Here is a 26,805-nt window from a genome sequence, read left to right on the forward strand (position 1 = left end):
CCCTACGACGTATCTTAGAAGATAGATTAAGGAAAGGCAAACCTACATTTCTAGCATTTGTAGACTTAGAGAAAGCTTTTGACAATTTTGACTGGAATGCTCTCTTTCAAATTCTGAAGGTGGCAGGGGTAAAATACAGGGGCGAAAGGCTGTTTACAATTTGTTATAAGAGACGAGGGACATGAAAGGGAAGCAGTGGTTGGGAAGGGAGTGAGACAGGGTTGTAGCCTCTCACCAATGTTATTCCATCTGTTTATTGAGCAACCAATAAAGGAAACAAAAGAAAAATTTGGAATAGGAATTAAAATCCATGGAGAAGAAATAAAAATTTCGCCGATGACATTGTAATTCCGTCAGAGACAGCAAAGGACCTGGAAGAGCAGTTGAACGGAATGGACAGTGTCTTGAAATGAGGATTTAAGATGAACATCAACAAAAGCAAAACGAGGATAATGGAATGTTGTCGAATTAAGTCGGGTGATGCTGAGGGAATTAGATTAGGAAATGAGACACTTAAAGTAGTAAAGGAGTTTTGCTATTTGAGGAGCAAAATAACTGACGATGGTCGAAGTAGAGAGGATATAAAATGTAGACTGGCAATTGCAAGGAAATCTTTTCTGAAGAAGAGAAATTTGTTAACATCGAGTATAGATTTAAGTGTCAGGAAGTCGTTTCTGAAAGTATTTGTATGGCGTGTATGCATGTATGGAAGTGAAACATGGACGATAAATAGTTTGGACAAGAAGAGAATAGAAGCTTTCGAAATGTGATGCTAGAGAAGAATGCTGAAGATTAGATGGGTAGATTACATAACTAATGAGGAGGTATTGAATAGAATTGGGGAGAAGAGGAGTTAGCCACAACTTGACTAGAAGAAGGGATCGGTTAGTAGGACATGTTCTGAGGCATCAAGGGATCACCAATTTAGTTTTGGAGGGCAGCATGGAGGGTAAAAATCATAGAGGGAGACCAAGAGATGAATACACTAAGCAGATTCAAAAGGAAGTAGGCTGCAGTAGGTACTGGGAGATGAAGCAGCTTGCACAGGATAGAGTAGCATGGAGAGCTGCATCAAACCAATCTCACGACTGAAGAGCACAATAACAACAACATCTTGTAGACTCACTGGCTGTCTTGCCTCCCATTTGACAAAAACCCATATAGTTTTAGTTTTATTATCTACATTATTTATTTCTGTCTGGACATGCATACTTCTGGACATTTTAATGACTTTCCCTAGAATGCTACATAATTTTTAGCAGTATCCAAATATGTCATATCTTGAGTTAATCTAGCCTATCTAGCCTTTATATAAATTTTCCTCTTCCTCTTAAATGAGATTTTATTGCCCTTAATTATCCATGGCATGCCTTTTTAATGGGTCTTCTTGATAACTTTTTAAGAAAGCAATTTTCATATTTTGACACAAATTTACTGTCAAATAACTTGAATCTGACATTAGTTTTTCTTTCTACATATACCTCATACCATACCACCTCTTTTAACTTACTCTTAAAATACTGTATCCTGTTCGAGTTAATAAGCCTTATTGCTTTATATGAACAAGCCTCAGGTCTGCAAGGTGCCATATTGTTTATTTCCATTAATTGTGCGTCATAATCAGGTGGTCCATTAACAATTGCATACACCCTAATTGTTTCAGCCTGAGCACTGTCATTTATATGTTTTCAGTCATGGTCCTGCTATCTTGCTCCATGCAAGTTGGAAAATTAACTATTGGAACTAGATATTTTCCTTGCCTTCACAAACTATACTAATTGTATCATCTTGTCTGAGAGGAAGCTCACTAATGCTCCTAGATTTCTCATAAATAGCTGAAAGTTTCCTAAAGGGGATCTGTAGGCTGTTGCCATTATCAGAGAAGTATTCTGCAGTAAAAACTCACAATCACATGCTTCTAGGTTCTGATCTCCACAAAATCTGTTTTTTCTGTATTTGTGTCCGACTGTTACATATGTTGCAACTATTCCTTTTTCAATGAAAATGATACTTGTCTGAAATCCCTGATACTTAACTTCTCCATCGCTTGGCTAAGTGTTCAGAACATGTAGCACTTCAGAATTTTCAACATCTTTTAGGCATACAAGAGGCTCCTCTATCTGGCTAATCACCCTTCTAATATTCCGATGAAACGAATTAATTTTATGTTTCTGTTAAGTGTTACATATGTTATGGTCCTGTTCTGATCTAGTTTCTTTCAATACTGGTCTGTCTGTAGCCTGACTCTAATAACCTAAAAAATTTGCCCCTTTGACTCTGGTAATTACAGGGGTTTTGTCTTATGTGTTTGTGCCACCCCCCCCCCCCCCTCCCTCCCCCTCGCATCCCCGATACAATTTTTGCATGGCACTTGACAAATATTTCTTTCTCACTCACATCAAGGTGCAGGCCATGCCTTGTATATCACCATCTCCAAACTGCTGCAACAGGCGTAGTTATGAGGCTTTGTTTCAGTGAAAAGCTGCCCACTCTGCTCTTTGTTAACACGGCTAACGTCTGTGTTAACTCAGGGCTGGTGCAGCTCTGTAAAACGAATGTGTGCTGTTGCTGTTCCTATTTCCTCCAAGTCACCTTTAATGCTGCAGTCTTAAGTTGCTAGCCAGGCTGCTTCCTGTTTCTCCCCCCATAAATATCTTATAATCTCCATCAAAATCTCTGCACAAGACCCTTATGTTCTCTATCATCTGGCTGAGATTGGCTGCATGGACCAGGTGCATTAGGTATATTCATATGTGCAGTGTTTTGCCTTGTCTATTTGTATAGCTCCCTAGTAATGTACAGAGATCCAAATAGATCTTAGTTATCCCATAAAATTAACAATCAACAGTTTGGATGTTCAGTTTGCAGGAAAAATATCAAATCAATAATGAGAGCCTGAGAAGATGGCCTTACTGACCAAGCAGATACAGGTGATCTGCAATAACAGGGCATACTGTGCATATCAAAAGAAGTCATTTTCATAGAAAGATGGGATTCTACTTAAGAGAAGGTCTCACTCTTTTATATCTGAAAGGAGCTCATAGGTTAAGTCTGATTCCTAAAATCTATTAGGCATCAGCACAGTGTATCATTACTTGAACAGACAATGATAACACAGCAAGCGCTGAATTGAAACTATTGTGGGAGTATTCCATTGTAGCAGAAGTGCACCACACCCTCAAGTATGTTCGAAGTATGATAACATGCAGACATTATGCTTATAGAAACTACAGGGGAGTCAGGAGACAAAGGAGCATTTGAAGCATGTAATTTAATGCAATGAGTAAATGATTCATTGAAATAACTACTAGCAGTTATGTTGATATTTAACTTAACATATTGACTATATCATATTAAAGCTGGATTTATTAGCCTGAAATCTCATGAGCTTTTTCAAGTGCCAGAAATTTTCATGCACCAATGTGGGCTGTAAACTTGAGGGGACTATAGAAAATGCAGTGGTAACCTCTGCACTTCCCCAATAGCCTGGTATGATTAATGCCTGCATTAATTCTTCAAATTCTCATCCCGTGAGGTTTAAGGTACATCCTATCTCCCTTGAAGAGAAGAAATGGGTGTAATAAAGTGCAAATCAGGTGACGAACACAACAAAACATCGGCACCCCTCCCCCCACCCTCAAACTACAAACACATTTGTAACATAATTTTTGATAGTGCTTAGGAGAAACACTGAAATAGAAATTAAATTAATAGTCCGGTGCTGACTCCAAACTTGTTCCCACGATCATAGAGATCTCAAGTAGTGAACTACGAAACTAAGATTACCATTAGAGGGAAAATAACTAAAAACAGTATCTGACCCAGCCTGAGTATGGTCCACCACATCAGATGGAGAAAACGAAAAGGAAATAATGGTGTAATGTTAGCAAAATTTAGTTAAAACAGGCAGATCACATCAATAGCATGATCTCAGATGAAGATGTTTCTCTCATGAAGATTGAGTCCAGTTGAATAAACTGGCAAGATTACAGTGAAGGCAGACAGAGATAAAAATTTCAGCATGAGTATGACCTCTGTGCTTCTTCCTATACACTTTCAATGTATGACACCCTTGTTTGCGGACAGAAACGTTACCGGAACGATGACCAAAACTGGACAGACTGTATAGCAGAGAATAGCCATTTACGTGATTAAACATTTTATGTAATCTTACACTATGTTGATGTTTATATTCCACCACATCCTCTCTGGATAAATAGGCTTTCTCTTACCTTGTACCACAACTTTAGCAACCATTCCTCTATGAAGAAGCCCAATGCACAGTGTGCTGTGGTGTACTATACCCACCTGCCCAAGGGCTGATCTATTGAAAGGCCTATTGTGTCAGAAAAGCTGTTTCTAGTGTATAAAGGTTACAAAATGTCCTCCAGCACTGCAAGAGGATTTATTCTCTGTAGTTAATCTCTCATTTTGCTCAACTTATGGGACAGCTTATATTGAAGTAACAAGTATCACCAGTGACGAGAACACCCTTGCCCTCATTATGCTGGAGGCCTCACAAAGGCCTTAACAGACAGGTGTACCTCCCCCCCCCCCCCTTTTCTCTCCCGCTCACATAGACCAAAATCAGTTTTGCCATGCCATATCTTCATACAGCCCAAAACCTTCCACCATCCCCCAAGAATCAGCTATCAGCTGCAGAGGAATGTTTCCCTTGTCATGTAATATCATACTGGACTGGAACACCTGCACCATATTCTTTGCCAGGGCTTTGATTCTTTCTCATCCTGCCCTGAAATGAGAGATATCCTACCTAAGAGCCTTCCCATTCCTCCTGGAGTGGTGTTCCATCTCTCTCACAACCTACACACGTCCATCCTTATGCTGCTCACCCAGTCCTGTCACAGGCTCATACTACCCCATCAAAGGCCAGGACATCTGTGTGAAAGCAGCCATATCATATACCAACTCTGCTGCAAACAGTGCACAGATTTTTATATTGGTATGATTACCAACCAGCTGCCCACCAGGATGAATGACCATCATCATATTGTTGCCAAGAACAAAGTTGACCATCTGGTGGTACAACATATTTCTGAGCACAACATGCTAAATTTCAGTGGCTGCTTGACAACATGGGCCGTATGGATTTCCCTCTACCACCAACTTCTCTGAGCTATGCAGATGAGCATTATTCTTACAACACACCCTCCACTCCCATAATTGTACTGGCATCAATCTCAGATAACCCATGACAGTCCTCCCTCTCACATTCCTAGCTGGAAAATCAGCCGCCTCCCTCTTAGCTGCTATCCACCTGCCCTCAATCCCTCTCCCTGCCTCCCACCTCTCTCTCCCTCCACCTACCCCATGCGACACTATCCCCATCACAACTAGTCAATTCTGCTGAAAAACAGTGTTTGTCTAGCCGGCACCATGTAAGGGCGTGTGTGTGTGTGTGTGTGTGTGTGTGTGTGTGTGTGTGTGTGTGTGTGTGTGTGTGTGTTTTTCTTTTACTCTAGCTCATCAAAGAATAACTCTGAAAGCCAATAAGTTTTCTTTCTTTTGTGTGTGTATATTGTCAATTCAACACATTTGGTGAGTGGTCTCCTTTATACCAAAAGCAAGTATCATAATTTCACAATTAGGGTCATATACTCAAGGATGTGTATTACACTTAACTCTAATGTTCATACTAAACAGGTTTTTAATTTGCTAGTAAATAGACAACTGGTATGGTTATGTGGAGGGAGGGGCAGGTAAATGCTTAGTTCGTTACTAGATAAAAACAGCAAGTAATTAATGTCAGAAGAAGGGCATTGGCTTTTTTCAAAGTACGTTTTTCTCTCCTAATATACACATATAAAATCTTGTAGTAGTAATTCAAACAATGGAAAGTCCATGTTGGAATATCAACGATATTATGAAAATGATAGGTTGCTACTCACTGTAAAGTTCACATGTTGAGTTGCAGACAGGCGCATTGAAAAGACTGTTACACTGAGCTTTTGGCCAAAGCCTTCTTCAACAAAGAAAATGCACACACTTTCACACAGGCAAGCACTCCTCAAGCACACATGACTTCTATCTCCGACCACTCTGGCCTGAATGCAATGGTGTCGTATCAAATGTAAGGAGCAGTCCAGAGTGGAGTGAAGAACAGGAAAGGAGGGCAGAGCATGGATTGGAGGGGGGGGGGGGGGGGGGTCAAAAAGTACCTTGGCGGAGTGTGCAAGACACTAGATGATAGCCAGACAAGGCTGCCAAGCACAGTGTCAGGATGCTTTGGGATGGGGAGGAGGGTTAGGGAAGCAGGGGTGGTAAAGGAGAGCAGCAGAGAAGGGGAACAAGATTGATAGATGCTTGACAGGCTGGGGCAATTTCGGGACCAGAGAAAGTGTTGTAATGATAACTGCCATCTGCACAGTTCAGAAAAGCTGGCAGTGGAAGGGAAGGGTCCAGATGGCCCAGGTTGTGAAGCAGCCATTGAAATCAAGAATGTTATGTTCAGCTACATGTTGTGCCACAGGGTGAATCACTTCACTCTGGGGCACAGTTTGGCAGTGGCGATTCATCCTGATGGACAGCTGGTTGGTGGTCACCAACATAAAAAGCTTTAAAATGATTGCATCAGAGCTGGTATATGACATGGGTACTTTCACAGGTGACAGAGAACCTCCTCATTTCTTACCATATCAATTCACCTAATTTTATAAGCATGTAGCAAGCCTGAAGTTTCTCCTTCAGATTTAATTTCACAGAAAACTGGAAGAAAACATGCACTAGGTGCAGAATTGGAAAAGGCACTATTGTCTTATATTGTCTTATCCACTTCACATAAAACAGAAATGTTATGGCTTCACATGTTGTGTACTACATTGAATGGATTACCAGTTAGCAAAAAGGAATGGTCTAATATATTAGTCCAGGAAGGGAGAGGCAGGAAGAGCTTGGGTGAATCTATTCTTCCAACATCATGAAAAAGAGACAAGAATTAATTTCCTTTATGATATAATATGTGGGCTACTGTAAGACCATAGCAGATGATTCTCCAGTATCATCAATCATTACAGAGGAAAAAATCCATACTTATTTGGAGTCTTCTGAATATGGACAATTATAACCTCACAAGGGTCCGATATTAGGCCTGCACTGATTGCTAGCAATTCATTTTTCTCTCCTGCAGTGTCTGACACTACACCAAGCCCATACAACTTTGTCAGCTTATGATCATGGCATTGACACCTTTTAATAACTGCCTTTTACTTGTGAAAGAAGACAGATGTCAGTGTAACAACCATTTCAAAAAACTCTTTTGTACTTTTAGCCACATTTCGTTCATTTCATGTATGGTCTGAAACTTAGCAATCAGTATTGATAGGATCTCCCAGCAAATATAAAGGCTGTATACTTTTTGGAATCCTTGGAAAGTGAAATCTGCCAGTACAAAGTTCGGGACTCAATACTGGGCAGGAAATTAACTTCATGTAATTTTTGCATTTGTTCTTCCAAACTTTTTGGATGTCTTTGCACAGATACAGTTATTTGATTGATTGCCCTGGCATCCAGGTTGAGCCATACCTTCCTGGTCAGTTTAGTTACCACTAGAAGTGGAGTGCAATTTGAAGAAAGCTGGTAGTTAAAAAATCAGATTTTTTTCACATGTGGTAGTGTGAAATCTCAGCTTCTTAATAAACCATTTACGTTTTCATACTACTTAACTGTCATTGTGGAATGAAGTTATTTGTCAAACACATGCACTTGATTTACAAATCTCACATTGAAAAAGTGTGACAACTTGCAGTTTACTACAGTAAGGAGATAGTGAAGGTTCAGTGACTTGCCACTCTTTACATACCTTGATTAATTGCCTCCCACTTTGAACGTAGATGGAGGTGGTTGATTCAGTGGAGGGTACCTGACAGTGAGGCCGTCGGTCCCATCAGATTAGGGAATAATGAGGAAGGAAGGCACCTGTGCCCTTTCACAGGAACCATCCCGGCATTTATTTGAAGCGATGTAGCAAAAGCCTGGTAAAACTAAATGAGGATGGTCGGATGCGTCCTCCCGAATGTGAGTCCAATATGCTAACTACTGCGCCACATGGAATAAAATATATGTTCTTACAAAAAGTCTCAAGTGGTTTAACTTCCCTACTGTACTGATAGATAGTGATCATACCTGGCCTTTTGTCAAACACACATATGTATTTTGACAGTAATTCTGTAAGTTGTTGTTGTTGGGAAATTGCCCTAGATTCTACTACTTTACCACAAATAACATCACCGTCCTCATGTGTTGAACAATCATGCTGAGAAAGGTGAGGAATCAGCAACTGTTTTGTTCAAATAAGCTTTAGCTGTATGCTTCAACAAAATTGGCCATGGCGTCCTCTTATTTTAACCAAATCCACAACAAAATCATTCCCATCTATTCGTAGGTGGCATTGCCTGATTGAAAATCAGTCTCGGTATTTCTCTCCCAAAAAATGCGATACAAAAAACACATCTTTCTATTAACTCCTCTACCACAACAAAAATACATTCCATCACAATATCCCCTTTACATCGGTTGAGAAACGTTATGGTCATATTTGGTATGGTTCCCATACATTTGAGCAGTATTCTAGGATGTGATCATTCCATTTTATATATCAACAAATTGTTACACCCAGGTACTTGTAGAAGTTGACTGATTCCAAATGTGATTCACTGATATTGTAATAAAATGGTATTAGAATTTTGTATTTTGTGATGTGTCCAACTTAACATTACTGAACATCTAATTTAAAAGAAAGTTGCCAATCTTTGCTCTACTTCTAAATATTGTCAAGATTGAGTGAATGTTTGTGCAACATTTTTGGAATAGTACTTCATTACAGTTAACAGAATCATCTGAAAAGAGCCTGAACTTGTATTAATATCACCTGTAAAATCATTAATAGACAATATGAACAGTAAGGCTCTCACCAAACTTCCCTGGGAACTGCTGGAATTACTTCTAGATCTGTCAGTGATGCTCCATCCAAGGTTACATGCTGTATCTTCCCCACCAAAAAATCCTCAGTACAGTCACAAATTTTGTTTGATAGTATAATAGTACTTTCATTAATAAGTGTTAGTGTGGTACTAAGTCAAATGCTTTTTGGAATTTAAGAAATACTGCATCTACCTTACTGACTTGATACATTGCTTTCAGGATGTCACATGAGGGAAGTGCAAGTTGGGTCTCGCATGGGCGATGTTTTCAGAATCTGTACAAGTTAGAGCATAGAGGAGGTCATGCTGTTTGAGAGACATCAGTATGTTTGAGCTCACAATGCGTGCTGTGATTGTATAACAGATGGACGCCAACGGTACTGAATGGTAGTTATGGAAATGTGTTCTGCTGCCTTCTGTCAGATGTTACCAGTCACAATTTGTTGTTATATACTTAATAGAACCTGTCTATAAAGTGTGCTTCTGCCTTTTAATACATAACTTGACTTGTTCGATGTTGTCCATGAAGGCTTTTCTTCATTATGACATTTGCAAAACACAGTGAATGAGTAAGTGTATAAATGACTACAGCTCTCTGGCAGCTCAAATGCAGGTAGGTTGCAGAGAAGCTTGCTTTTTGTGCTCCTGTTCTAATGCAGGTGTGATTCCGAATAATACTGACAAATAGTTCAAATTATGGCAGAATCACAAAAAACCAATGCACAGCTTTCTGCCACTACTGGGTTGAATGGAAAGGGATGATTGATATTGTGTCATCAGGAAATAATCACAAATCAGTTATTTAATGGTAACCAGTCACCACATAGTTATGTGTAGCTAAGTGTAATTACTATCATTGTCAAATCCAGTATATGCAGGGTCATCATGAGCAATTAAAACACCATATAGCAATCACAACCAAATTTTAAAGCCAGTCATGTTACATCACTCACTAATAACCCAGTTGTAACCAAGAAAAAGGAGTGGGGAAGCCATGGATACACAGGCTTGTAATTGTAAACCATGGGATGGTATGTTTACTAAGGCTTCGTCTCTTGCAATGAACTAAATGGGAAGTGCCAGAGCCGTCAACTTATTGCAGAAAATACATCAGAAAGACTGCCCACTGTACCTTTCTGTTGTAGATCCCGCCAGTGCAATTCTGTGTCACTGTCTAGTAACATTTCTAGTTGTCTACTTAATGTCACAGTCAAACAAGTCCGTCTTGACATGATTGTTTAATGGACTATAAAATCTCAGCTATTTTTAAGCGGCCCAAATGGCAAATAATTATTGGGAGTTGGTCTACATCAGTGGCAGGCTTGAGCCAGAGGTGAGTAGATCTCTTTGGTGGTGCAGGCATCAAGAGGAAAGTGATGTCAGCCTAATTTAGTTTTGAAACTTCCTGGCAGATTAAAACTGTGTGCCGGACCGAGACTCGAACTTTGGACCTTTGCCTTTCGCGGGAAAGTGTTCTACCAATTCAGTTTTGCCTGTCGTGATAGATCACTTTCTGGGTGCAACTCTAACTGTGCAATCAGACTGTCCCTCCCATTGGTGGTAGCAGTTCTTGGGGAAGCAAGTGCAGTGGGTTCCATTTTGATGGAGTGCCCACAGGACTAGAATCATGGGACAAGAGACACTGTGGTTGAGGGTAAGGCTAGTGGTCACAATGGTGGATCGACAGAGCTAGGGAATGAAGCCTGTATAGGTTGCAAGGACAAAGGTCAGAGGATGGTTTTGACAGACAGATATCAGCATCTGGCATTTATGCTCACTCAAATTGTTTGGTGCACATAGTTCCTGAAAGTCGAGCAGAAGTCAGTGAATCACTCTGCATGCAGGGAACAACTGCATTCGACTTCCCTCACATTTGTTTGAGCACCTCATGCTCAAATGGCCTGACCATTCACCCCAGGAAAGGGGGAAAATCCTTTCCTCCAATTTTCACACTGTAAAAATTCTTGAAGGTGTATAAGACTGCACTATGTCATTCTATGAATTTCTTATTCATCAAAAGTTTGACTTTCCATGTGAAAAAAGAAAACTGCTAACTTTCATTTTGTGCAGTTTTTTTGTTCGACAAAATTTCTCAATATATTTACCAGAAAGCAGGTGGTTAAAAAATATAATTTTTTCACACATTATAGCGTGAAATCTAGCTTCTTAATTGGCTATTTGCCTTTTCATAATACAAGACACTCATTCTGAAATAAAACTATTTGTTGTGTGAATGCAGTTAATTTACAACTCTAGTATTGAAAAAGTGTGATAGTGTGCAGCTTAATGATTGCTAATTTTTAGACCATACATTACTGTGAGTGAAATATAGCTAAAAATACAATAGAGTTTTTTTGAAATGGCAGTGACACTGTCATCATCTTATTTCACAAGTAAATGGCGGTTATTAAATTGTGTAAATGCTGTGACTGCAAGTCGATGGAGTTTGCATGGGGTTAGTGTAGTACCAGACACTGCAGGAGAGAAAAATGAATTATTTGTGATGAATGCAGGCCTAGTATCGAACCCTCTTGTGGTTATTCAGAAAATTCCAAATACATACAGATTTTTTCCCTCAGCAATGTTATATTATAAAGGAAATTAATTCTTATTTCTTTTTATGATGTTGCAAAAGTAGATCCACCATAGGTCTTCCTGCTCCCCCCCCCCCCCCCCCCCCCCCCTTCCTCAACAGATGTAGACCATTCCTTGTTACTAACTGATAAGCTATTCAATGTAGGTCACCAAGGGTGAAGCCATAACATTTCTCTTCTATGTGAAGAGGATGAGACACTAGTTCCTTTTCCAATCTGCACCTAATACAAGTTTTCTTCCAGTTTTTCGTGAAATTACTTCTGAAGGAGAAACTTCAGTCTTGCTACATGTATATAACATCAACCGTAGCACGTTAAATACTTTAGCAGCCTTCAGTCTCCATGTAGTTTTATTTGTTTTATTTGTGACTGCACAAATTGACTTAGTGATATTTGTTTCATTCGATTTCTTTGCTTTTTTTCCTGTGGGATATATTTTGGCTTTTGCTCTTGGCATTCTAAAATGAAAATGACACAACTTAGTCATATTGACAGAATGGTTTTAATTTGGCTATAGCCCAAATTTACACCATTACTATTACATAATTTTTAGGTTAATAACAGAATAACAAAAAATAGGAGCTATTAAAACAAACAGTATTCGAAAAGATAAGAATACCCTTAACATGACATACTAGAGTAAAAACTTCCCTTAAACACAGGAAGGGTATGAAAAAATAATGAATGCATACTGGCAAAAGTTAGAAGAGGATTGAAACAGAGTTTATGTTGGCTGCAGTCACAGGTCACAATACACTGACATGGAAATCTTACACAACAGCTGATGAGGTCTTCAAGACATTTAACTGTTTCCAAATTTTCTTTGTTTTGTGAAGTATTAGACGCTATTATACAGGAATGTACGTGTACAGCATAACTAAATCAGCTAGTGGGAATCTATCAGAAGCAATGTCAGTCTGCACAAACTGAGCTGTTATGACAGTCACATCACAGCAATAGTGCACCAGGCTTTAGTGCACCAGGCTTGGCAGACACTCCTGTGCTGGAGCAGCCGCGAGGCAGCACTCAGATGAATGGGTGTCAAAGTCTCTGACAGATACATTTTTGACATGCTGAACAAAGTGGCATGGGTGGCACCAAGGTATTTGCAAAACTGGGAGTCTTAGAGGGACCCTTACCATTTCATGCACACACAGTGATACACCTCTCCACAATCGTGTTACAAGAGGAAACAAAACGAGAGGGCTGAAAAGCATAAGCACCCTTTGCTGCTTCATATCACATTAAAATTTTGTTGAATGGCTTTGAACGGTCCCTAGTGGTTCCACCCTGTATACCAGAGCAAAAATTGCAGTTGCACTACACTCCAACTGGATCAGATCATAGTCACTGGCATTGCAGCCCCATGATGTCCTTAGAGTATGAGAGAATCATTCAGAGGCAGTCAGGTGTATTGAATGCTGTCTGGTTTGTCGTCCTGTTCATCATCATACTGCAGTCAGTCATTTTTTACTGCAAAATGTTGAGAATCACCACATGAAGAGAATGGGCGGTTTCATTGATGCCCTTTAAGCCACCTCCTGGGGCCTTATCACATTGATTCGGAGTGGTAGTGTGTCTGAAATGTCTTCCTTGGGAACTCATAAGAAAACCATGTGATTTCAGCATGGGTGTCACAGTTCTGACCTCTGTCACAGAGGCATCAAAAAAATAAGGATTGAAATGTGGGATGTGACAACATTCCCATCCTGTGACACATCCACAATGGTGTTGGGCAGAATTGTGGTGAAATTTGCTGCCAGTGTGACATCACTAACCAACCTTACACCTCATATGAACTTCTGAGTTGTGGACTTTTATGCACATGTATTGATGCCATGCTGTTGAAGTTCGCCAAGCTCGAGGGAGGCATTGCTGGGTGCCACACTTTTGCACAATATAAATGTAGTAGCTGTGTTAAGCTTTCTTTTTCAAAACTGTCATAACTTTTTTTTATGTGCAGCTACAAAACAACTTTCATTCTTTTTTTTATTCTGACACATTCTCTATTATTAATGAAGAAGATGAAAGTACAAATACATGAACTTCTGTTCATTTCTTCATGCTGTCTTCCATTTCCGTGCCCTTATTCAGTATTGTATAAGTACTTTTATGTTAAAGCAGAACACTGATAATAACTATCTAAAATAACTTACATAATTCTCATTTTGATTTTAAGTTTTTGTAAACAAAATCAGGCAAAGCTTCACTGACTGAAACATCTGGAACAAAGCATTGAGTTTCTTGGTGATTGGACCTACAGTGAAATATATGTCTCAAAAGGACATTGCATGTAAAGTTCCAGTATCACTGATTAAAACATTTATTGATTATTGTGACAGCTGTTTCAGCAAATTTCCATTTTCAGGTACCTGAGTATACAAAGATTGAGACTGCAATTTCACCGATACCTCAATAATCCACAAAACTCTTCACTTACAAAAAATGAAGTCTAAAATGTGTATAGAACTATAGCACATTGTAATTCTCGAACTTCGTATATGCAGGTACTTGAAAAAGGGAATCTTCCGAAACAGATATCGTAAGAATCAATAACTGTTGTAAACAGTGATACTGGAATCTTACCTACAAAGCATTGTTTCATTTCCAGAACACTCAGGAACATTCAAATTAATTGTAAAAGTTCTTATTACTGATTCCAAAATATTCAAGAACGTTGCAGGAATTCCAGAATATTTGAAAGTGTTTCTGAAATTTGCTGTACATGTCTGAGCAGAATGAAAGCAATAAGTTTGGCATCAATACATTCCTGTATGGCTGGAAGAGATAGCTGTGACTTCAAACTCCCCCCCCCCCCTCCCCCTTACACGCACACACACAGGTGATCGTTGTGGCATAGGGTTGTATATTGTATTTAGGCATGGATTTTAATGATTTTATTGTCCACCTAAATTGCAAATAGATCCTGTGAACATAGCATGTAAATTTTGCTGATTAATTTGATGGGTTACTCTTGCAAGTGATACAATAAGACTTGAGAATGGTTCATGCGGCATCAAAACCAGTCATTTCAAAAATGAAAGTAATCTAGATGGACAATAAAATTTATTTTCATACAGGTCTAAGCAATGTATCATTAAAATATAACTCCAGTTGTTATTAAGATAAAACTGGGTACACTTATAATCTATTGATAAAATAATAACGCAGCCATATAAGGAAAAGACATTCATACATATATTATTGCTAACAACAGAAATGTTCATATTTCTTTACATAAAATTATGAGGCGAATGATGAGTCGCCTACCTTGAGAAGCTCTGTATATCGATCGGTTCATTGAGCCTTTCATAATATCCATTGTTCATAAATATTATAACGTTCAACCTTTTTCCTTTCGGCATCTTGTGTTTTCTTTTGTGGTTTATTATGTCACCGTTCCTTTTTACTGTTATTCTCATGTTAGCTGTAATGAAAGCGAATCAGACATCAAGTCTGTTAAGTCTTTTTGGCTTAGAACTGACTTGATATAGTGTCAGGTGATACACTTGTATGTTTTATACTGTTTATTATCATGTGGGTTGCATATAATGTTGCTGCGTTTGGCCCTACAAATCAAGAGGATTGTACCGCTCATACTTTTCAGAATAAAGCAAGAGAGCATTTCTAAGAAGGGAGTAACGAAACAGGATAGCAAAATTTCACTTTTTCTTTCACATCAACAATTCTCTGGCTGCTTGAAGCTGAGTGTGCTGTCAAGGTTATGTTTTGGCAATAAATGTGTACTTCCTTTCAAAAATTCTTAGAATGATCTCATTTTTATTTACTAAAATTGTTATAACCTTCTAAATAACATTACACACCTCATATAGTTGGGTTGGGGATTAGTTTCCGTAAATGGTGATAAACCGCTGGCTTTTAGAACTGCAGTACAAGAAAGGGTAGCGAACAACACAATTTTACTTTTGGTGTGTGTTTATAGTGTAGTAAGAAGAAAACAAGATTAAATTTCTAGGTGATCTGAGGGAGTATAGGGTGTGAAATTTAGTACACAGGTTTGTCACCTCTAATAGCAATAATGGATCCAACCTGGTTGAACAGCAAGCCAAACTGGGTGACAGTACAGGTATGTCATTCCATGCTGCTTTAACTATATGCCAGAGTTCACCAAACACAGTGGTTGGCGAATAGTGGTGTGCCAGTCACTAAGCAATCTTCAGCCAGACGGTTTCACTGGGGAGATACCAGGAGAATACACTGGCCTGGACAACAGTTGAATACCCTCGGTATCGAGTGAGATCAGGAAAGCATCGGTAACATGCAATTTTGCATTATGTTGCTGAAAAATAATATCAGAGATACCTTGAAGTTAGGGCACAGCTACTTGCCTTAGCATATCAGAAAAATACACTACTGGCCATTAAAATTGCTACACCACGAAGATGACGTGCTACAGATGCGAAATTTAACCGACAGGAAGAAGATGCTGTGAAATGCAGATGATTAGTTTTCAGTGCATTCACACAAGGTTGGGACCTGTGGCGACACCTACAACGTGCTGAGACGTGGAGAGCTACCAACCGATTTCTCATACACAAACAGCAGTTGACCAGTGTTGCCTGGTGATGCCTCGTATAAGGAGGGGAAATGCGTACCATCACGTTTCCAACTTTGATAAAGGTCAGACTGTAGCCTATCGTGATTGCGGTTTATCGTATCACGACATTGCTGCTCGCATTGGTCGAGATCCAATGCCTGTTAGCAGAATATGGAATCGGTGGGTTCAGGAGGGTAATACGGAATGCCACGCTGGATCCCAATGGCCTTGTATCACTAGCAGTCGAGATGACGCATCTTAACCGCATGGCTGTAACGGATCGTGCAGCCACATCTCAATCTCTGATTCAACAGATGGGAACGTTTGCAAGACAACAACCATCTGCACGAACAGTTTGACGATGTTTGCAGCAGCATGGACTATCAAGCTCGAAGACCATGGCTGCGGTTACCCTTGACGCTGCATCACAGACAGGAGCGCCTGTGGTGTACTCAACGACGAACCTGGGTGCACGAATGGCAAAACGTCATTTTTTTCGGATGAATCCAGGTTCTGTTTACAGCATCATGATGGTCGCATCCATGTTTGGCGACATCACAATGAACGCACATTGGAAGCGTGTATTTGTCATCGCCATACTGGCGTATCACCCGGCGTGATGGTATGGGGTGCCATTGGTCACATGTCTCGGTCACCTCTTGTTCGCATTGACGGCACTTTGAACAGTGGACGTTATATTTCAGATGTGTTACGACCCGTGGCTCTACCCTTCATTCGATCCGTGCGAAACCCTACGTTTCAGCAGGATAATGCACGACCACATGTTGCAGGTCCTGTACGGGCCTTTCTGGATACAGAAAATGTTCGATTGCTGCCCTGGCCAGCACATTCTCCAGATCTCTCTCCAACTGAAAATGACTGGTCAATGGTGGCCGAGCAACTGGCTCGTCACAATATGCCAGTCACTACTCTTGATGAACTGTGGTATTGTGTTGAAGCTGCGTGGGCACATGTACCTGTACACGCCATCCAAGCTCTGTTTGACTCAATACCCAGGCGTATCAAGGCTGTTATTACGGTCAGAGGTGGTAGTTCTGGGTACTGATTTCTCAGGATCTATGCACTCAAATTGCGTGAAAATGTAATCACATGTCAGTTCTAGTATAATATATTTGTTCAATGAATACCCGTTTATCATCTGCATTTCTTCTTGGTGTAACAATTTTAATGGCCAAAAACTGGCTCTGTGAATCAGTTGTCGTCATGTTGTCTTCTCAGTCGCAGTGGCATCATATATCATCACACCAGGTCCTGGGCCTGTATAATGATGAAAAATGCATTCTGGCAATGTTCATTCTCCTCGGAGTATCCATATATCAATACATCCATAGTGTTATTGAACATGTTCTCAGATATGTGAGTGGGTCAAAGATTTTTTTAAGTAACAGAACCCAGTACCAGACTGAATTTTCACTTTTCAGTGGAGAGTGTGATAGGAATTGTCCAAGAAGTTTCAGAACCCAACACATTCTTCTGGATGGTGAGTGTTCATCGGAGCCAAAGTATCATCAGTAATGCCCCAGGAAAGTGTGATAGGACCACTCTTGTTCTCTATGTACATAAATGATCGACAGACAGGTTGAGCAGCAATCTGTGGCTGTTTGCAGATGACACTATGGTGTACAGGAAGGTGTCGTTGTTGAGTGGTTGTATGAAAGCCACATCACAAAGCTAATGGACTTTTTGAATGACTAACTAGTATGAGTTATGAATGGTGAGTACAAAGGCGAATAAGCCAGACAGAAAGACGAAAAGAGAACAGTCGAAATACTGCATATTTTGTGATGCCCACCTTCATTGGGTACAAGAGTATATGAAGATATCAGGCATCGAGGACAGGATCGACAAATTAAAATCCTCACATCAATGTTTCTTGTGTCTAAAAAGGGGGCACAACATCAACAAATATAACAAGAAAAATTAAGCAGGTTTTTCTAGATGCAGGAAATCCCATCATGTACCTGTCTGCAATGAAGAACTGTGTATCTCAGTGGGAAATATTGATGTTCAGCTACCTCTCCTCACATATCTTCAAATTGCTTCTGTTTGGGTCACAGACATTGAAAGCCAATGTAGCTCTATCAGCTCAAATGTGGTCAACAGTTTGCAACACAAGTCATAACTCACCAACCATTAACCATTAGCTGTTGAAGGATTTGAATAACTGTATTTCGTGTCAACAAATCTGCAATTTGCTGACTTCGAGTTGACGAAGGTAGAAACATGTGTTCATCACTTCTGGCCATTTCACAAGGTATTACCATGCATAAGCTGCAGTTTGTTGATCCTACGGACAATGATCACCAATACCCTATTGAAGTTCTTATAGGTTCAGACCAATATTGGAAAATAATAAATGATGACACACCAATATGCCTTACTGTTTTTGCCATTCTTCCTTCTGAATTTGAATGAAAGTTGAGTGGGAGGTGGTCAGGTATTATTATCAGGCATGTTATTGTTAGCCAAGCCACATGCACCTCAGTGAAGATTCTTCATCCTTAGACAAGGACATGCATTACTTGTGGAACTTAGAATTGATGGAGATAAAAGGACAATCTCTCTCACCTGAACATTGCATGGTTTTGCAGAAATTTCATCATACATTCCAAATGGTGGAGGCCAAAGGGTAGTTTCATTACTAAGAAAGGAACATATGACCCTTTCTTCAAATCGTAATGCAGAAGCCTTTTATGTTGTTATAAAGAAAATTCTCTAGTAATGTTCATTTTCATGAGGTGCATCATTCACAAATCCTGCTGTACAATCACAGTGAGCACCTTGAAAGGATCAGTATGCAGAAAAATTCAAATGATGTATTCTACTGCCTCATCACGCAGAGAAAAACAAAAGACTGGGAATTACAAAGTGAAGAATTGTCTTTGATGCTTTCTCATGAGAAAATGGTTCGCTGTAACTTAATGTCTCTAGATTCAGGACCCAATTTGTTGCCTGAAACACTGTCAACTTTAATTTGCTTCAGGGTGTATCAAAAGGTGTTTCTTGAAGATGGCATTCGAGCATTCTTATAATTATCACTAAATGAAAAGGATAGATAGTTAATGTGATTCATATGGTTTCATGTTGAGAAAAGGGAGTTGCAATTTGGCAGACTACAAATGACATCATCATTTATAGTTTTACACATTTACCATTTCTTCTTCCTGCATCATTGCATGAATTGGCTACAAAGTTTAGAGATATGTATCCTATTGCAGCAGAAATTCTAGATAAAAGAACTTTCACAGACAACTTTGTTGCCAGCTGCAAGAACTACAATACTATAATATCAGCTGACAGGTCTATTGCAACAAATAAAACTTCAAGTGGCAAAATGGGTTAAGAATACTGATATACTACAGGGCATATGGGAAACTGAATGGTAGTCAGCTACAGAACACACATTTTTAGGCATTGACTGGGACACGGAATCAGAATCAATCTTCTTCTGTCACCATTGCATTACCAATTAACTACAAGATGGGTCCACAAACAAATTTCAGTTACTGCCCATGACAGCAAAATTTTATGAACCTCTTGGCATCTTTTATATCCACAGCAGGAGAGATCCTTTTTCAAGATACATGGTGTAAAGGCACACACTGGGACAAGATATTGCCATCAATGTTAGCACCGTGATGGGAATTTTCGACCTCACAACTCACTCATCTGCAGTCATTTGATTATCCACATTGGCAGGACTGCACTGTCAAAAACTGCAAATTTCACAAGTTTGCATATTTTGTGATGCCTCAGAAAAAGCGTATGGAGCAGTTTCTGTACATTAGAATATCTGAGAATACATTGGTCCATTTGGCTATCAGTGAAAGCAGAGTTTCTCCTATCAAAAGGGTAATGCTTCTGTGTCTTGAATTACTAGCATCCTTACTGGGTGCATGACATATGAGATATTACTGCCAGTCTTCTGGACCTGACATCACAAAATACACTGATTTCATGGTGATACTTGGCTGGATACCAAGCGATCCAAATCTCTGGAATGCTGCTGTTACTAATAGAGTAACTGAAATGCTTGAAATTTCAGTGCCATTGCAGTGGCAACATTGCTCCACCACACCCAGTCTGGCAGATTTGCCATCACGTGGAACACTTATAGAGAGATTACAGTCTTCTATGCTATGGTGGCATGGACCTTCATGGCTCACTCAAATACCAGTAATGTGGCCTCAACAACACATCTCTTATGACCTTTTGCTGGGGACATGAAAGAACTAAACAAGCCTTGGCTACTCATGCATGGGTGTGTCCCACTGATGCATCAAAATACATTTTTTATTGGAAACTGTTGCACATAATGCTATGGATTCTCTGTTTCATCCGTAATGTTACACATCAGAAAAGATAATGGGCAAATTCACTGCTCATGTACTAGAATCAGCAAAACGCAGTTGGATAGAGATGACACAGTGGGTAAGCTTTCTGGCAGAATACTGTGTGCTTAGAAACAAGATTGAGTTTCCAAGGAAATCAAAGATAAAACATTATAATCTATTCCTTCAGGATCAACTCATATTGATGACTTCACTTTGCAGAACTGAATGTACTGCAAAAGTGCCCACTGCTCTTAAAAGTTTCTCATCCATTTACAATGTTGCTTGTTCAACAGTTGCATATATGATTACACATTTTAGGGACTGCTTTTGTATTAGCTGAATTACAGAATGAATTTTGTTTTTTAAGGGGAAGACAAACAGTAAATGGGGTAATAAACACACGTCTTCCTTGTGAGATAACCAGATGTGTCCGGGATTCGAGGCAGAATCTTCTCTACCACCTGACTTCATTAAATTCACTATGCCATTTACAGTAACAGACTTGCATTTTGCAGGACCACTTTTCATCAAACTCAGCAATTTGTTGCATAAATACTGAATGTTACTGATCACAAGGGCTACAAAAAGAGTTCTCCGCCACAAACTCCTATCAGATATGAACACAGGTAAATGTTTGATGGCTCTCAAAAGATTTACTGCAAAAAGGAGGATTACCAAATACTGTTTATTCAGATAATGGAAACTGTTCCAAGTGGCAAACACAGAACTGAAAGACGTCACTTATTTATTCAAGGATGCAAGGATCGGCCAGCCATTCACTCACCAAAGTGTCTCATGGAAGTTAATATCACTGGGATTGGTGTGGAGGCTGATGGGAATGCACAATAGGAACAATGAAACATTGCCCCAAGAAGGTTCTGGGAAAATCGCTACTAGATGAAGAAACAATTAGGACATTATTAGTAGAAATAGAAGCTACAATAAACTCATGACCATGTAATTTCTTAGACTTTCCCAACAATTCAGTGTCATTTCGTGGAATCGAATGTACTGCCAGTGGTCTGCATCTGCCCAACAAAATATTTTGATGTTGTAAGTCGGCATGTTCATCTGGTATTTCCTGCAACTGGTTCACAAGCTGACCATGGCCCATGTTTATACCTGGATGGTGTCTGGTCTTCCCAGTGCCGTCTGTGGCCATTTCTGGCAGTGCTATTTATCTCTAGGCATTCTGTCTTCTGTCCACACTCGTTTCTGCTGTTTTCCTGGTGACGGCCATGTCAAGAAATTCCGTACTAGGTCTACACACACCAAGGCCATTCACCGCACTATCAAATTGCTGCAGACATTTCTTATGCTGTTGGCAACTGCTCCAGCTTTCTGTTGTGCCCCTGTCATTCTTCTGCTCTTGTGGGTTCTGTACGCCCCTACAAGGTGCGCTTCCTGCCCAATCAGGATGCTGCGGCGATTGCATATTCTGTCTATGCACGCCATAGCAACCTCTTGTGGTGGTGGCCGCCGTCTGGAGTTCTGTATTGTATCTGTTCATATGATGCGTGGTGCCTGAGGTTTCGGGTGGTTGATGATGTTCCTCTCTTATCTGTGGGTGCTACAGTTGTTTCCTGAGGAGGTAGCTGCTGCTTGATGCTGCATAAGCAATTTCAATCCTGTTAATTACACCCCTGGTTGTCTGAGGTTCATTACCAGAGAAGGGAACTTTTTACCATTGTCTCTACAGTAATTCTAAAGCCAGATTCCACGCCATACTGAGCTGGTATCCTGCTTCCTGGTAGAGATTCTCTGTCATCTTGATTTCAATAGATTCAGTAATCACACAATCCATAAATCTGGTGGTCTGAGCCAGGATCCTGGTTCTGTCACAATGCATGGCATGTTCAACTTCCAGGCATTGATCAGCTATTGCTGATTTAGTGGCCTGCCACAGCCTGTTATGTCTTTGGTGTTCTTTACATCTTATTTAAATTGTTCTGGTGGTTTGACTGATGTAAGACATACTGTATTCATATGGTATATGATAGATATAAGGTGTCCTTAACCCCAGATTATCTTTGACCATTCCAAGAAGGTCCCTGATCTTGTTTGGTGGGCAGAACACACTTCTGATTTTGTGATTTTTCTGAATGCCGCTGATGTTAGCAGATATAGGCCCTGCATATGGTATAAAGGCTGCCCTCCTGGTCTCTTCTTGTTGTTGTTCTCCCATTATATCAGGTTGTCTGGCGGCATGTAGCACTTAACGGATATCCCTGTTTGAGCACCCACTGTCTGTCAGCACTTGCAGTAGATTCTCCAAGTCTGCTGGCAAGCTGTCTGAGTTGGACAGCATCTTGGCCCTTCTACAAGTGTTCTCAGTACTTTGTTCTTTTGCAACAGATGATGGCAGCTGTTATCCAGTAGACATAAATCAGGGTGAGTTGGTTTCCTATACTCGCTGTGCCCCAATGTGCCATCTGTCTTCCTTTTCACCAGGACATCCAGGAATGGAAGTTGACCATCATTATCTAGTTCCATTGTGAACTTAATGTTGGGGTGTCTCAAGTTCAGATGGTCAAGGAACTCATCCAGTTTTTTCTGACCATGCAGCCAAATGAATGTGTCATCAACATACCAGAAATACAGTACAGGACTCCAGACAACAACCACCGCCATGAGAGATGCTGCAGTGTGTATGAACAGAATATACAATTCCCACAGCAGCCTGATACAGCAGAAAGTGCACCTTGTAGTGGTGTATCAAATCCACAGGGCCAAGAGAATGTCAGGGGCATGATAGAAAGCTGGAGCAGATGCCAACAGCATAAAAAATTTCACATGTTGATAGTGCTGGGAACATGCCTGACAGGTGCGAACGTAGTATGGAACACCTTGGCACAGCCGCCATCAGGAAAAACAGCAGAAAAGAGTGCAGAGAAAAGATGAAATGTGTAGAGATAAATAGCACTTCCAGAAATGACTGCAGCAGGCACGGACTGTGTGGGGAACACCAGACAGAACCCAGGCATAAATAAGGGGCACGGTCAGCTTGTTGATCGGTCGCAGGAAAACCTGACGAAGACACCAAGTTGTTGTTGTTGTGGTCTTCTGTCCAGAGACTAGTTTGATGCAGCTCTCCATGCTACTCTATCCTGTGCAAGCTTCTTCATCTCCACGTACCTACTGCGACCTACATTCTTCTGAATATGCTTAGTGTATTCATCTCTTGGTCTCCCTCTACGATTTGTACCCTCCACGCTGCCCTCCAATACTAAATTGGTGATGCCTTGATGCCTCAGAACATGTCCTACCAACCGATCCCTTCTTCTAGTCGTGTCACAAATTCCTCTTCTCCCCAATTCTGTTCAGTACCACCTCATTAGTTACATGATCTACCATCTAATCTTCAGAATTCTTCTGTAGCACCACATTTCGAATACTTCTATTCTCTTCATGTCTAAACTATATATCGTCCATGTTTCACTTCCATACAGTGCTACACTCCTTACAAATACTTTCAGAAACGACTTCCTGATCTACACTCAATGTTAACAAATTTTTCTTCTTCAGCTATTTCCTTGCCATTGCCAGTCTACATTTTTTATCCTTTCTGCTTCGACCATGATCAAGTATTTTTCTCCCCAAATAGCAAAACTCATCTACTACTTTAAGTGTCTCATTTCCTAATCTAATTCCCACAGCACCACTTGAATTAATTCGACTACATTCCATTATCCTTGTTTCGCTTTTGTTGATGTTCATCTTACATCTTCCTTACAATACACTGTCCATTCCGTTCAGCTGCTCTTCCAGGTCCTTTGCTGTCTCTGACAGAATTACAATGTCACCAGCGAACCTCAAAGTTTTTATTTCTTCCCCATGGATTTTAATTCCTACTCCAAATTTTTCTTTTGTTTCCTTTACTGCTTGCTCAATATACAGATTGAATAACATCAGGGAGAGGCTACAATCCTGTCTCACTCCCTTCCCAACCACTGCTTCTCTTTCATCTCACTTTCATCTCTCTTTCTTTAAGTCTACAAATGTTAGAAACATAGGTTTGCCTTTCCTTACTCTATCTTCTAAGATAAATTGTAGGGTCAGTATTGCCTCACGTGTTCCAACATTTCTACAGAATCCAAACATCTTCCCCGAGGTCGGCTTCTTTCAGTTTTTCCATTTGTCTGTAAAGAATTCTTGTTAGTATTTTGCAGCTGTGACTTATTAAACAGATATTTTGGTAATTTTCACACCTGTCAACACCTGTTTTCTTTGGGACTGGAATTATTATATTCTTCTTGAAGTCTGAGGGTATTTCGCCTGTCTCATACAGCTTGCTCACCAGATGGAAGAGTTTTGTCATGGCTGGCTCTCCCAATGCTATAAGTAACTCTAGTGGAATGTTGTCTACTCCCGGGGCCTTGTTTCGACTCAGGTCTTTCAGTGCTCTGTCAAACTCTTCATGCAATATCATATCTCCATCTTCATCTACATCCTCTTCCATTTACATAATATTGCTCCCAAGTACACCACCTTTGTATAAACCCTCTACATATTCCTTCCTCGTTTCTGCTTTCCCTTCTTTGCTTAGAACTGGTTTTCTATCTGAGCTCTTGATATTCATACAGGTGGTTCTCTTTTCTCCAAAGGTCTCTTTAATTTTCTTGTAGGCAGTATCTACCTTACCCCTGGTGATATACGCCCCTGCATCCTTACATTTGTCCTCCAGCCATCCCCGTTTAGCCATTTTGCACCTCCTGTCGATCTCATTCTTGAGACTTTTGTACTTCTTTTAGCCTGTTTCATTTACTGTATTTTTATTTTTTTTCCTTTCATCGATTAAATTCAACACTTCTTCTGTTACTCAAGGATTTCTACAGCCCTCGTCTTTTTACCTACTTGATCCTCTGCTGCCTTCACTATTTCATCTCTCAAAGCTACCCATTCTTCTTCTACTGTATTTCTGTCCCCCATATTTGACAATTGCTCCCTAATGCTCTCTCTGAAACTCTGTACAACCTCTGGTTCTTTCAGTTTATCCAGGTCCCATCTCCTTAAATCCCCACCTTTTTGCAGTTTTTTTCAGTTTTAATCTACAGTTCATAACCAATATATTGTGGTCAGAGTCCACATCTGCCCCTGGAAATGTGTTAAAATTTAAAACCTGGCTCCTAAATCTCTGTCTTACCATTATGTAATGTATCTGAATCTTTCCAGTGTCTCCAGGCCTCTTCCACATATATAACATTCTTTCATGATTCTTAAACCAAGTGTTAGTTATGATTAAATTATGCTCTGTGCCAAATTCCACTAGGCGACTTCCTCTTTCATTCCTTACCCCCATTCCATATTCTCCCACTACTTTTCATTCTCTACCTTTTCCTACTATCGAATTCCAGTCCCCCATGACTATTAAATTTTCATCTCCCTTCACGATCTGAATAGTTTTATCTCATAGTACATTTCTTCAATCTCTTTGTCATCTGTGGAGCTAGTTAGCATATAAACTTGTACTACTGTGATGGGTGTGGACTTTGTGTCTATCTTGGCTACAATAGTGCGTTCACTATGCTGTTCATAGTAGCTACCTGCGTTCCTGTTTTTTATTCATTATTAAACCTACTCCTGCATTGTGCCTATTTGATTTTGTATTTATAACCCTGTATTCATCTGACCAGAAATCTTGTTGTTATGATTTTGAAATATTGTGTTGGGAAGATGCAGACCACTGGCAGTGCACCCAACTGCATGAGATAACAACTCACAGCCAATCACAGTTGGAGGATCAGAAGCACTAACACCAGGCAATTTCTTAATGGCCAAACAGTTATCTACAATACCCACCTCTCCTGAACCACGTATGCAAAAAGATCTGTGGAGAGAGGCTGAGCTACGAGGAAAACAGCAAAATGATTTTATGAAAAGATGGAATAAAGAATATTTTTTAGAATAAAAAAAACTTTAATGAAGTACTGCATCCTAATAAGGAACTGGTTAAATGCCAAGTGGGAGACATTGTGCTCTTACAAGAAGACAGCCAAAACACATGTGTAGAGAGCCCACATTATGGACGAAAGAGCAGAGAGGGATGGAATGGTGTGGATCATAATTTTTTGAAACCCCGGATGGAGGAAATTTTACTCAGGCCGTGCAACTTGTCATCCCATGAGAGGTCGACCAAGGTGGGGAGGATGTTGAGGGTTAAATAAATACTTTGTGGTGTATTAATCTTTGTAATATGTATAATTCTGACTATAAAATAAAGTTCTAAAAGATATATGGTGGCCTGTCAGTTAATATACCATATGTAAATGCGTCATTTGAATCTCTGTAAAGCTGCCTGTTGGTAAAGATATTGTGAAGTGGAAACATGAAAGAACAACAACAGCTACACCAAAACCAGG

The 26,805-nt window shown here is 40.0% G+C and overlaps 1 protein-coding gene across 8 annotated transcripts in view; it reads left to right on the forward strand.

Annotated features, from left to right (window-relative positions):
• The window catches only part of LOC126252467 (E3 ubiquitin-protein ligase CCNB1IP1-like), a 185,749-nt gene that overhangs the window by 128,028 nt on the left and 30,916 nt on the right, over positions 1 to 26,805 (forward strand). The window lies entirely within an intron of this gene.

Source organism: Schistocerca nitens, chromosome 1, assembly GCF_023898315.1.
Source record: "Schistocerca nitens isolate TAMUIC-IGC-003100 chromosome 1, iqSchNite1.1, whole genome shotgun sequence".
Classification (NCBI taxonomy): domain Eukaryota; kingdom Metazoa; phylum Arthropoda; class Insecta; order Orthoptera; family Acrididae; genus Schistocerca; species Schistocerca nitens.